The sequence below is a fragment of the Priapulus caudatus genome, unplaced genomic scaffold, assembly GCF_000485595.1.
Source record: "Priapulus caudatus unplaced genomic scaffold, Priapulus_caudatus-5.0.1 Scaffold1102, whole genome shotgun sequence".
In the NCBI taxonomy this organism is placed as follows: Eukaryota; Metazoa; Priapulida; class Priapulimorpha; order Priapulimorphida; family Priapulidae; genus Priapulus; species Priapulus caudatus.
Window position 1 is genome coordinate 17,473 of NW_014578163.1, and position 11,618 is coordinate 29,090.

Genomic DNA, 11,618 nt, shown 5'->3' on the forward strand with positions numbered 1-11,618 from the left:
CAGAGAAGAGTAATACCAGAGTGAAATTGTTATAGTCTAGTATAGTAATGGATAACTTAGTGGCGAGGCTGAGAAATTGCTTCACTCCCAGCCCAGTACGTATAGAACCTGTACGAACGTACCGGCAGGCAGCGGCCGAACGTGATAACGGGACGCAGCGGCCAGCGGCCGAGCGTAATGTGTTATCGCGCGCGGGACAGCTGAGCGAGGCAGCGGACGAATTCATTGCACAAGGGGGAGCAGGATCACCGCTGATATTAGCTACACCGGCTGATCTACACTCTAGCGGTACCGGCACAGGTGGGAGGAGAGCACTAGACGCTACCGAACAGGAGAGCCCGCTAGAAAACGAAGAGCAGCTCTACACAACCCCGCATCATGCAGGAGGGTCTAAGGAGAGTCTTGAAGTAAACTGGGGCAGCCCAGTCAGTCAACGAAGCGGACGCACTCCGAAATTCACGCGACATTCTTGGACAGGCTCAGAGGAGGACGGCGATGAAACTCCGCATGTAGGCGGACAAGCAATGCCTGCTTCCAGCAGCATATCGCGCAAGAGGAAGAAAGAAGAGCCGAATACAGCCGGGCAGAATGACGATATATCTGCCTATCCTAACGACGTGGAAGAGCAGCGCACACGGATGGGGGACGATTCCCGCCCGACAATGCCACGTCATAGCAGCACACCTAGAAAGAAACGAAAGACGGCAACATTTCGGAAAGGAGACGGAACTGCTTTAAAACAGTTCCTGGTTAAATTTGTCATGACAGTTACCTAAAACAACTGGCCAGAGGAGACATGGGGCATAGAGCTAGGATTGTGTCTGGAAGCCGAAGCATTGGAAGCTATGATTGAAATGCCTCGATCGCAGCAAACCAGCTATGCCCAGATTGTTTCTTGCCTGCAACGAAGATTCGATCCCGCAGAGCGGAAGCACGTACATCGAAGCGAATTACGCAACAGGAACAGGAGAGGGGAAGAAACTCCTGAAGAATACGGAGCCGTCCTGCGACCGCTGTTTAATTGCGCATACCCGGGAATGATCGGTAGTCAATTTGAGGAGATCCTAATCGATAAGTACCTGGAAGGTCTGGGAGATACGGATATCCAGCGCTATGTACTCCTTCAACAGCCGAACACAATGGATGAAGCTATAACCCGCGTAGCCCAGTTCGAAGCAGTAACGAGAGAAACTGTACATAGCAGGAAGCCGCCACCAGACAGGAGTTATCATGTACGAGCTGTGGTACAGCCAACAGATCAAACATCAAGCCTGCATAACCAACTGCGAGATGAGGTACGGCATCTAAAGCAAGAAATGGGTAAGATGAGGGGTGAAACCGAGAGCCAGGGGAGGCTGCGTGAAAACAGTGGTTGGAGGAAAGGTCAAGGGTCAGGTCAAGGCACACCATACCTACCTATGAGAGGAATGGCAAGGTCACCGCAGGACATGGCGCCAATGAGAAACATTGAGTGTTATTACTGCAGAAGGAACGGACATATGCAGAGTGCCTGTCCGCAGAGACTGCATGACAACGATATAAAGAAATCCACACTACTAAATGCCACAAGAATGCGAGGTCAACAATCATTAAACTAGGAAGGACCAGGCATAGGGTCGGTGACCTGGTCCATCACAAGGCGGAGAGAGGTAAAACACGACTTACTCGCTTCAATTTCGATAAAATAAATAAAAGATCTGGAGACATGGCAACTGACGGCGAACAACTAGAGGTGCAGCTTGACGAAGATAAAAGTAAGAAATTAATCACAGCCGAACAGGAGCGGATGCCAGCACTCTCAACCGCATCCATACAGTTGCATCCTACATGGAGGGTGCCAGTAAAGCTGCAGGGACACGAAATGAGATTCCTCGTGGATAGTGGATCAAGTGCTACGCTATTAAATGCAGGTCGATTTAACGAAATTAAGGCACATACAAAGCAGCAGTTGAGTGTTGGAAAGAGTGGGCTAAAACTGGCAAATGGAGGATCAGCTGTGAATCACGGGGGGCAGAGACGTGCAAGTCCAGCCTCGAAATCGCCGAAGCAAACCTACAAGAAGGAGATTGATGTGGCATCAACTAGAGATCTGCCGAATGGGGGATATTAGGGCTTGATTTCCTCTGTCCCAAAACGCATGCGATCTTCAACCATTGGCTTCAGGCGAGGCTGTCATTGAATGCAGCAAGACATCAAGCCGATGCTGGATAGCGTGGAGATTGAGGGTGGCTCGACCCGTCTACGTAGAAGAACACTACCAGATACTAGCCAGGAGGTCGGGACTCTAGCGTTCCTGGATTGGACATACGCCGATGCTGACATGCTATCACAGCCCAAAAAGTTAGAGACTGATACCTAGCATAGCGATTTAGCAAGCTAGAGTCTCTGGAGAATTCAGCTGAAGGAGACTGTCGCTCCCAGAGAAGTGATGAAGTTGACCACTTGTCATCAGCCACGCAGGAACAGGCCTGTTCCTGCTGCGTGCAAGATCAACAAGCTGGGTCACTGGAAGGTCCCATTTCGAGGACGGAAGCCGACGATGCAGGCGACAGAGACGAGGGTAAACGTTGGCCTGGAATGGAATAGCGGCGCGGCACAGGCTTGAAGATCACCTAAGGAAATCTTACTGGACAGAACAGCATGCGAGCTGAAGTTAGAGGAACGAAGCGAGTCACTAAAACGCCAATGCTATGGACTACCGAGATATATTTGCCTGGACCAGACCATGCTCCGGACCGATTCAAGCAACCACGCGCCGAGTTCTTCTTCCATTAGGCAGGCAGACATGCGCATAAGAACATAGGGGAGATGCTTTAGGAAAGGAGTCATTAACCTGGCAATTGAACCATGGGCTTCACCGGTTGTTGTTGTGTGACTAAAAAGGACGTCAGCCGAGTTAGGATTCTGTGTCGACTATAGAAGTTAATCAGGTGATACGGAAAGATGCGTTCCCACTACCCAGGATGGACGACCTGCTGGATGCCTTAGGCGGAGCCTACTGGTTCGCAACACTAGATCTAGCAGCTGGCTACTGGCAAGTAGAAATGAATGAAGAGTCCAAGGATATCACGGGGTTCTCCACAAAGGACGCTTTGTGGTGTTTCCGTGTGATGCCATTTGGATTATGCAATGCGCCTGCGACCTTTGAACGACTCATGGAGTCAGTGCTACGTGGGTTGCTAGGCAGAATATGCTTGGTTTACCTTGACGATATCATCATTTTTGGAAAAATGTTCGAACAAACTCTCACAAACCTGGAAAAAGTTTTCGACCGATTGAGAGCAGCAAACCTAAAACTGAAGACAGCAAAATGTAACTTGTTTCAGACAAGTGTCAATTTCTTGGGGCATGTGGTGTCGGCAGAAGGACTGAGATGCGACCCAGCAAAGATCGAAGCAGTAACCAACTGGCAGGCGCCACGGTCAGCTGGTGAAATGCGAAGCTTTCTGGGACTTGCTTCCTACTACAGGAGATTTATTCGTGGATTCTCCACCATTGCAGCTCCACTCTCGGCACTGACGAAGAAAGGAGTTACCTTCAAATGGGGGGAGGGGAGGAACAAGCGTTCAGCAAACTCAAGCAGTTGCTAACATCAGCACCGATATGAGCGTACCCGATGACGGAGGACAAGTTTATACTGGATACGGATGCAAGCAATACAGGCTTGGGAGCTGTTTTGTCTCAGATACAAGACGGCGAAGAAAAGGTGGTCGCGTACGCTAGTCGAACGCTGAACCACTCGCAGAGACGTTACTGTACAACAAAGAAGGAGCTGTTAGCAATAGTGGTATTCGTCAAGCAGTACCACCATTACCTATGGGGACGACCCTTCAAGATAAGGACAGATCACGCATCATTGACCTGGCTAATACATTTCAAACAGCCAGAAGGAATGGTAGCACGCTGGATTGCTATGCTAGATACATACGACTTCGTAATTGAGCACAGGAGGGGGCAGCATCATCAGAATGTGGATGCATTATCCCGTATGAGGATAGGCAAATGCCCTAGAGAGAATTGCCCGGATAACAGACATGGGATTCCAGAGAAGACCGTACCATTGGCGACAGAGATACAAACAGGCGAGGAGGAGACGACCGTGCCGGAAGAAGAAGACGAGGAAGACGAGGTAAAGAGGAGAGATGAACCACCCAGCCGTAATGGGAGGACTGATGATTCTTCATGGAAAGATGAAGAGAAACATGGCCACGTTTTGGTCATGATCGATGGGAATCAGGGGCGAGTGAATCGTACAGAAAACCCTGTGGATGAGGGGGAGGACCATGGTATATGGCACCCCGAGAACGTTAAGAGATTGCAGAACAGGGATCCTGTCATAGTCTTCTTCAAGGAACGAGTAGAGGCGGCGTCCAATAGGCCTGAGTTTTCTGAGATCGCAGGAATGGGAGCGGAAGCAAAAGCATACTGGGGGCAATGGCACCAACTGGAGGTACACGAAGGACGATTGTATCGGCGGTGGGAGACACCGGTAACACCAACCCATCCCATCCGTCAGCTGATAATACCTGCAGAATTGAGGAGAGAGGTATTTCAACAATTGCATTATCATCGAACGGGAGGACATCAAGGTGAAAAACGAAGCAGAGCTAGCATTCAGCAACGATTCTACTGGCCACACTATACGAGAGATGTTAAACGGTGGTGTCAGTACTGCACAGTCTGCGCGAAAAGAAAACCTGGAAAAGGGTTGAAGAGAGGGCGCCTAAAACAGTCAGAAGTAGGAGCTCCGTTTGAACGAATTGCGATTGATATACTGGGACCACTCGAAGAAACTGGAAAGGGAAACAAGCTGATTATGGTTGTCTGTGACTACTTCACTAAATGGACCGAGTGCTTCGCGATTCCCAATCAAGAAGCGTATACCGTGGCGGACATTTTGGTAACTGAATACATCTGCCGGTATAGAGTGCCGTATCAGATTCACACCGACCAAGGACCAGACTTTGAGTCTCGGTTGTTTCAAGGCGTTTGCGAAATACTGAAAATAGAAAAAACGCGGACCACGCCATATCATCCCAGATCAGATGGCTTAGTCAAACGATTTAATCGCACTTTACAACAAATGCTGTCCTTATTTGTGAGTCAGTACCGGGATGACTGGGATGAGCATCTGCCTTTCGTCATGATGGCCTATCGGGCCACTGCACAAGCATCTACGGGATGCTCACCGAACTTCATGATGTTTGGACGGGAGATTCACTTACCTATAGACGTAATGGTGGGACCACCTCCGGAGAGGCAAGCGGTTATACAGTGCACACATGAATACGTACAATGGATACAAGAGGTAATGGGGGAAGCATACAATTTTGCGAGAGGCGCAATGAAGAAAGTTGCGAAGCGACAAAAGAAGGGATATGATAAAAACGTAAAGCCAATAGGATTCAAAGATGGAGACTTTGTGTGGTACTGGTATCCACCAGGGATACGACGGAAGCTAGGACATGGTTGGCAAGGGCCCTACCTAGGACTTCACCGAATCAGTGATCTGCTCTATCGGATACAACGGGGACCACAAGCAAGAAAGAAGGTGATCCACATAGACTACCTGAAGCCGTATCGAACGGAGGAGCCGCCACTGGACGGGAGGAGGGCACATTCAGAGGCGCCATCAAGGTCGACGGAGGGAGGAAGTGCCGAACCAGCAGAACAAGTGGAGGACAACGAATACGTAATATGGGAGGAAATCGCTCCGAATGAGGATGAGGAAGCCGAGGGAGGAGAGGAGTACCAACGACGGCGAGCCCTCCAGTGAGGAGGGGAGAAAGAGTCAGGAAGCCGCCTCAACGGCTAGACTTATAAGGGGAGAGCCCCAGTAAGGAAAGTATGGTCCAAACAGAACACAGGCAAGAACGTTTTCTCTTTTCAGATGGACATACTGGAGATCCGGGTAGATCCCCGAGAAATGATCTCGGAAGACGAAGGCAGAGCCACACCAAAGCCGGGCCGGTCGTCACGAGCACGCCACCGCACACCCCAGTGCCCCCAATGCCGGTACCAAACCGACGATTCCCATCGGATGCGCCGGCATCAACAAGAGAGACACGGCGGGATCCACTCCTCCGGGGTGGACGACATACCACGACGCCCAGGGTGTAACCGCGACCGAGAGAGGAAGCAGGCGCAGGAGCAGCGACGCCGGCAAGCCAGGGCACACTGGTCGCCTTGGCGCCGCCACATTGAAAAGCATCCGGAGGATGTGGAGGTGCTGAGCCTCTCATATGCTTGGGAGGGGCAGCCGATAGTCAGCCCGGGGTGCCTGCTGGGTGTTGTAACACCCATACAACCAACCCCACGGCAGCAAGGACACGAGCCGCTGCAAGAAAGGCGGATAAGGAGCGACCAACGGCTAGCGGAGAGAAGGGGGAAGCTAAAGACAGATATGCGAGCAATTGAGGAGGAGGAGAACTACCAGCGGCAGCTGGACCAGGAGGAACGATGCGAGAGGGGGAGAGTGAGAGAAGGAGAGGCTGAGGGAGAGAGGGAAATGATAAAGCAGTTAAGCCAAAGCTTGGAGGAAGCAAAGGAGGAAATAGCGCGACTAAGCCGGGGGGTGGAGGAGCTAGAGGAAGGGGAAAAGGTAAAACAGTTGCGCGAAGATTTGACCCTCAGCCCATCAAATAGTGACAGCGAATGGGAAGCGGAATAGCTGGCCGGGAAGATTAAAAATAGATAGGCCTATGGGCATAGATATAGCGAGGGAGAGAAGTCCCATATATACATAGTACATATACCGATATCCAGTATCTATATAGTAGTCAGGGAACTGTGTATAACCAAGGCAATATATATATATTTTTTTTGTATATACATATTTTGGATATTAGATTGTTAAAATAGAGACGATTCAATTATTAGGCATGATATATGTAGTCTCATGAATATTGCGAAAGACGATTATACGGGTGATAACGATGATATATTAGATGATTATTAAAAACTTTTCTATGTACAGTGTCTACTTGCGTCTGTTTACTAACCCTGGCCTCAACTCATAACAATGATGGGTTGAGATGAAGACCATTGAATATGACATATGATAGGAAGGGAAGGTAAATCGTATCCGAGGGCGGATACTAAGAGAAGTTGGGAGGAGTTGTGGAGATTTCAGGGGGGGAGTGAAGGGTTGTGGAGAGTTCAGGGGGGATGACGTCATACAACCAGACCAACCACCGCAACAGAGAGGGAGAGTTTTCCTGAGGGGGGGGGGGGCTCCCATAAGCAGCCGATGTGGGAGGTCAGGGAATGGCACCCTCCATGTACACGCGCCGGGCGAGAGGGTGGCGCCAGCCGATGTGGGAGGTCAGGGAGTTGCACCATCACGTACACGCGCCGGGCGAGAGAGTGGCGCCAGCGAGCACGTGGCAGACAAGGGGGTACGACGCTCGTGCGTATACTCAACCAAGGGGGTTGCATCACCTGTACACGTGTTAAGCGAGGAGGGACAACGGCCAGGCACCCGACGTAGTCCATCACTTCTGACACCGGCACGGGACAGGGAGGCGCCGCCGGTATCCTACGTCACCGCGGGCTCCTATATAAGCAGCCAAGATCCCATGGTAAAATCAGTCAGTCTTCGGACGGCCACGAACGAATGAACGAACGAACGAACGACGGAGCAAACGAACGAACGAACGAGCGAACGAACGAACGAACGAACGAACGAACAAACGAACGAACGAACGAATAAACGAACGAACGAACGAACGAACGAACGAACGAACGAACGAACGAACGAACGAACGATCACGCTCGAGCCAGAGCGCACACACACCGTCGGAGGGAGAACCTCGCACAAGCAGGACGACGCCCGAGAAGGTATACCTTATACTAAGGAAGCTATAGCCTACACACGACAGGGAGACGCACTGCCAACCCACGAACTCGCGCCGAGCCGCGAAGCACACGACTGGGAGAGACAGAGACGGCTACAGTATTAACCTGTAGAATAGCTAAGAGAAGTAAACGTGTAATCGCCTAACGAGATAACGTAAACGTGGCACGAGCAATATATTATATATATCTATATATATATCTATACGCTATATTCGAGATACGTGCAGTGAGTGTTGTGTTATTCATGTTATCCGTATATGATGAATAAATCTATCAGTTGTATAAATACTATCTAAAGACTTGCGTTCATTTCACTCTGGGTTTTCCTGCTACTGCATCACCGTCCTACCTTTGCGGTAGGAGCAAAAAATGATCTCGAAACAAACAAATTCCACGTGCTAACCACAGCGCGTGGGAAAATCCAGTGTGGTCACCCCTAGCGCCACCACACTACGGTACACGCAGGCACACGTAATGTTTGGCTTTCATTGTTTGTTAATTTAATTTTCAAATTTAAATGTCTTTTTCCGTAATTTAATTTTGACATTTCATGAATTTGGGTTTGAATTAAATTCGAATTTTAGAAATGATGTCATTTCATTTATGATTGTTTGTGTGGAAATTGAATTATTCATTCTGTTCTTTTAAATTTAATTTTTCTTTTAATATTTAATTACCCAGGACCAACGACCCTACGGTGCACGATACGAAGAATACTCTCATGCACATTAAACATATACTACATGAGTACTAACAATAAAAATTATTATACTGGTAAAAAATGTACACAGTGTATTTACACAGCAGCTGGACTGCATGTGTAGTCTACCACAGTATTTGTTAAACTGGTGTATGCTTCACCCAAGGCTGAATGAAATTATTTAGAATTGAATGAAACTAGACCAAAATGGTAAGGAAATGTTGTCGTCGGTGAATCAAATTTTGTGATAACGTCTCCAAGGTGAATGACAGTGAAATAGTTTAACAATTGTTTTCTTCCTCCTCGTCCACTCGTGTGTGGTGCATACTTCAATCATAGTGAAAAGCCACATACATAATAAAATGTGGGGAAAAATGTGTTCAGTAAATGTAATAATAGAAATGTCAAAAAATGAAATTCCACATGTCAATTAAAAGAACGGTTACCAGCAACAAACCCGACAAGAAACCAATTATTTAAATAAGAAGTGGCAATTCACTCTACCCCTCTTACTAATAACCGTACGACCAACGACCCGTAGGACCAAGGACCCGTAGGACCAACCACCAGTAGGACCAACGACCCGTAGGACTACAGATCGGTTCCCGTAGTAAAGTGCGGGTAGAGTGCGCGTACAAGAATTGCCGCACGCATTAAGCAAGGTGAAGCGTGCAGCAGAAGCTGAACTGTCGCTGAACGGCTTCTTGTCGTATTAGGTAATACACATATCTAGCCGATGTGCAGCTGTGCATGGACGTATACAGATAACTGTCGGACAGGGATACATAGACTGTATACTGTAGTTGACAGTGTGATACGGTGTGCGCTTGCACTGACGGGAGGGGTGGAGAGGGTGGTTTTATGACTCATGAAGGTGCGTACGCCAAATCGTTCTGCTAAATATTCTGTAAGCAATCGACGTTGCTTACTTGCGGTGTATCGACGCACTTATTTATGAAGCTTGCCTACGATTTGCCGTGCGCAAGTGAGGCCGTCTTAGGTGGGATTGATGGAGATTAAATATGCATACACGTTTCCGTAACTTCACATCACTTCATAAAGTCTTGTTGATGCCAGCAGTCGCCGTTGTGCTAAACCTGGGAAGTACAAATCTTTATGGCTTGCTTTTGTTTTCATCCTTTTCACAATGTTGTCCTGCCCCCTTTAGCCATAGCTGTTGCCGTAAATACGTGCTTAGTCTGCTTAATGGTTACTCCGGCAGTGCATATACTACACACACAGGCGCCGCCGTTGACGCCTTTTGCTTCATCATAGCTTGCGATTGTTTGGCATATAAGCGAGTTGGTAGTTAGCTGTGCACGTCGACACGCAGCAACATGTACGTCTACACACACTCACCTACGCTAGCGTGGACGTGCACGTAAAGACGGACGCAGGCACGTCTACGTGCACACGAACAAACACGACGACACAGCTGTACCTACACACCGACATGTACGTAGCATGCCTGTGTATGTCTGTGTATTTGTGTGTGTGTGTGTGTCTGCATGTGTGTGTGTGTATGTGTTTCTGTGCGTGTGTATATATGTCTGCAGATAGACAATGAGCGTGGGAGGTAGTACGGGGCGCCATGCAGGACAGGGCTCAATTCTGTCGAACCGGTTCCACAAAACTCAATTTTGTAACACAGAACACTCGAATTCTGTCGAACCGGTTCCACAAACTACAATTTTGTAAACACAAACTCAATTCTGTTCGAACCGATTCACAAAACTCAATTTTGTAAACACAAACCTCATTCTGTCAATCCTGTCCACAAACTCATTTTGTGAACACAAAACTCAATTCCTGTCAATCCTGTCCCACAAAAACTAATTTTGAACACATAAACTCACATTCTGTCGAACCGGTTCCACAAAACTTCGTTTGTTGCCAAATATGGCACACGCATGTAAGAAGGGCGTACATTGGTCACAGACAACAATGTGGCGACCATGACACAATTTCTCCAGCCCCAGCTTTCCTGACCCAATGGCTAGCCCGTTCTTCACTGCGGCGCTCTCGCATCATTCTTGCGGCCAACAAAATCGAGTTTTGGTTGCCGAACCGTGTCGACAGATTATCGTTTTATGGAAAGCCATCCCTCAAAAATATCTTTCAAACATTTCAAATACACAATTTTAAATCAATTTTTAAAACATTTCAATTAATAATAAAATACAAATTACTTTATATTGTTCGGAGAAATTTAAATTCAAAATTTAATATCAATTCACAGAATAACAAATAAATTTATTAACTTGCAAATTAATTCACAACTTTCTAAAATAATTGCCTGATATACGAATTCATTCACATCATTGTAAACATTCATTTTCTAAATGTACAATTTATTTTCAAAACAACGAACCAATTGACTAACTTGCAATTGAATTTAGAACATGTTACATAAACTTACAAACGTTCAAATCTTGTTTCATCACCCTAACAATTGAAATTTTTAATTAATATACAAAATAACGAATCAGTCCATTGGGTTTGAAATTAATTTATTACTTTTAACATTAATCACCAGAAATGCGAATCTATCTGCTGGTTTCAGAATTATTAGGTTACAAACGACAAATGTATAGCTTCAATTACAAATTAATCATACAGCTTTCAAAACATATATAAACGTTTACAATGAAAGAGCTCATTTAACAATCAATGTATGCAACTTTCAATCTATTCAAGACCTTTGAAATAACTTACTCACGTTTTACAATTAGACTGGTACTCGCTCCCACCTCGATTACCCATCGAGTAACAAAGCCGAGAGGTGGGACCGAGTGCCAGTCTAGTTACAATGTGCCGCCCACTCTGTTGTTTCCGGTCCGTGTGCAAACCTATTCAGCAAACTTCGAATCAATTCATGCGACTTGCAATCTATTCACTCCCAGCAAACACGGAACATTCTCGTAACATTCGCTGGAGGTTATAGTTTGGTTACATTAGCCAAAAATATTCTAAGAACGTTCCCATATCGTTATGCATTTATTGGTTTTACTTGGTGAGTGAGTTATGTTCTTGGAATGTTCGGAAAACGTTAACCGTCCTC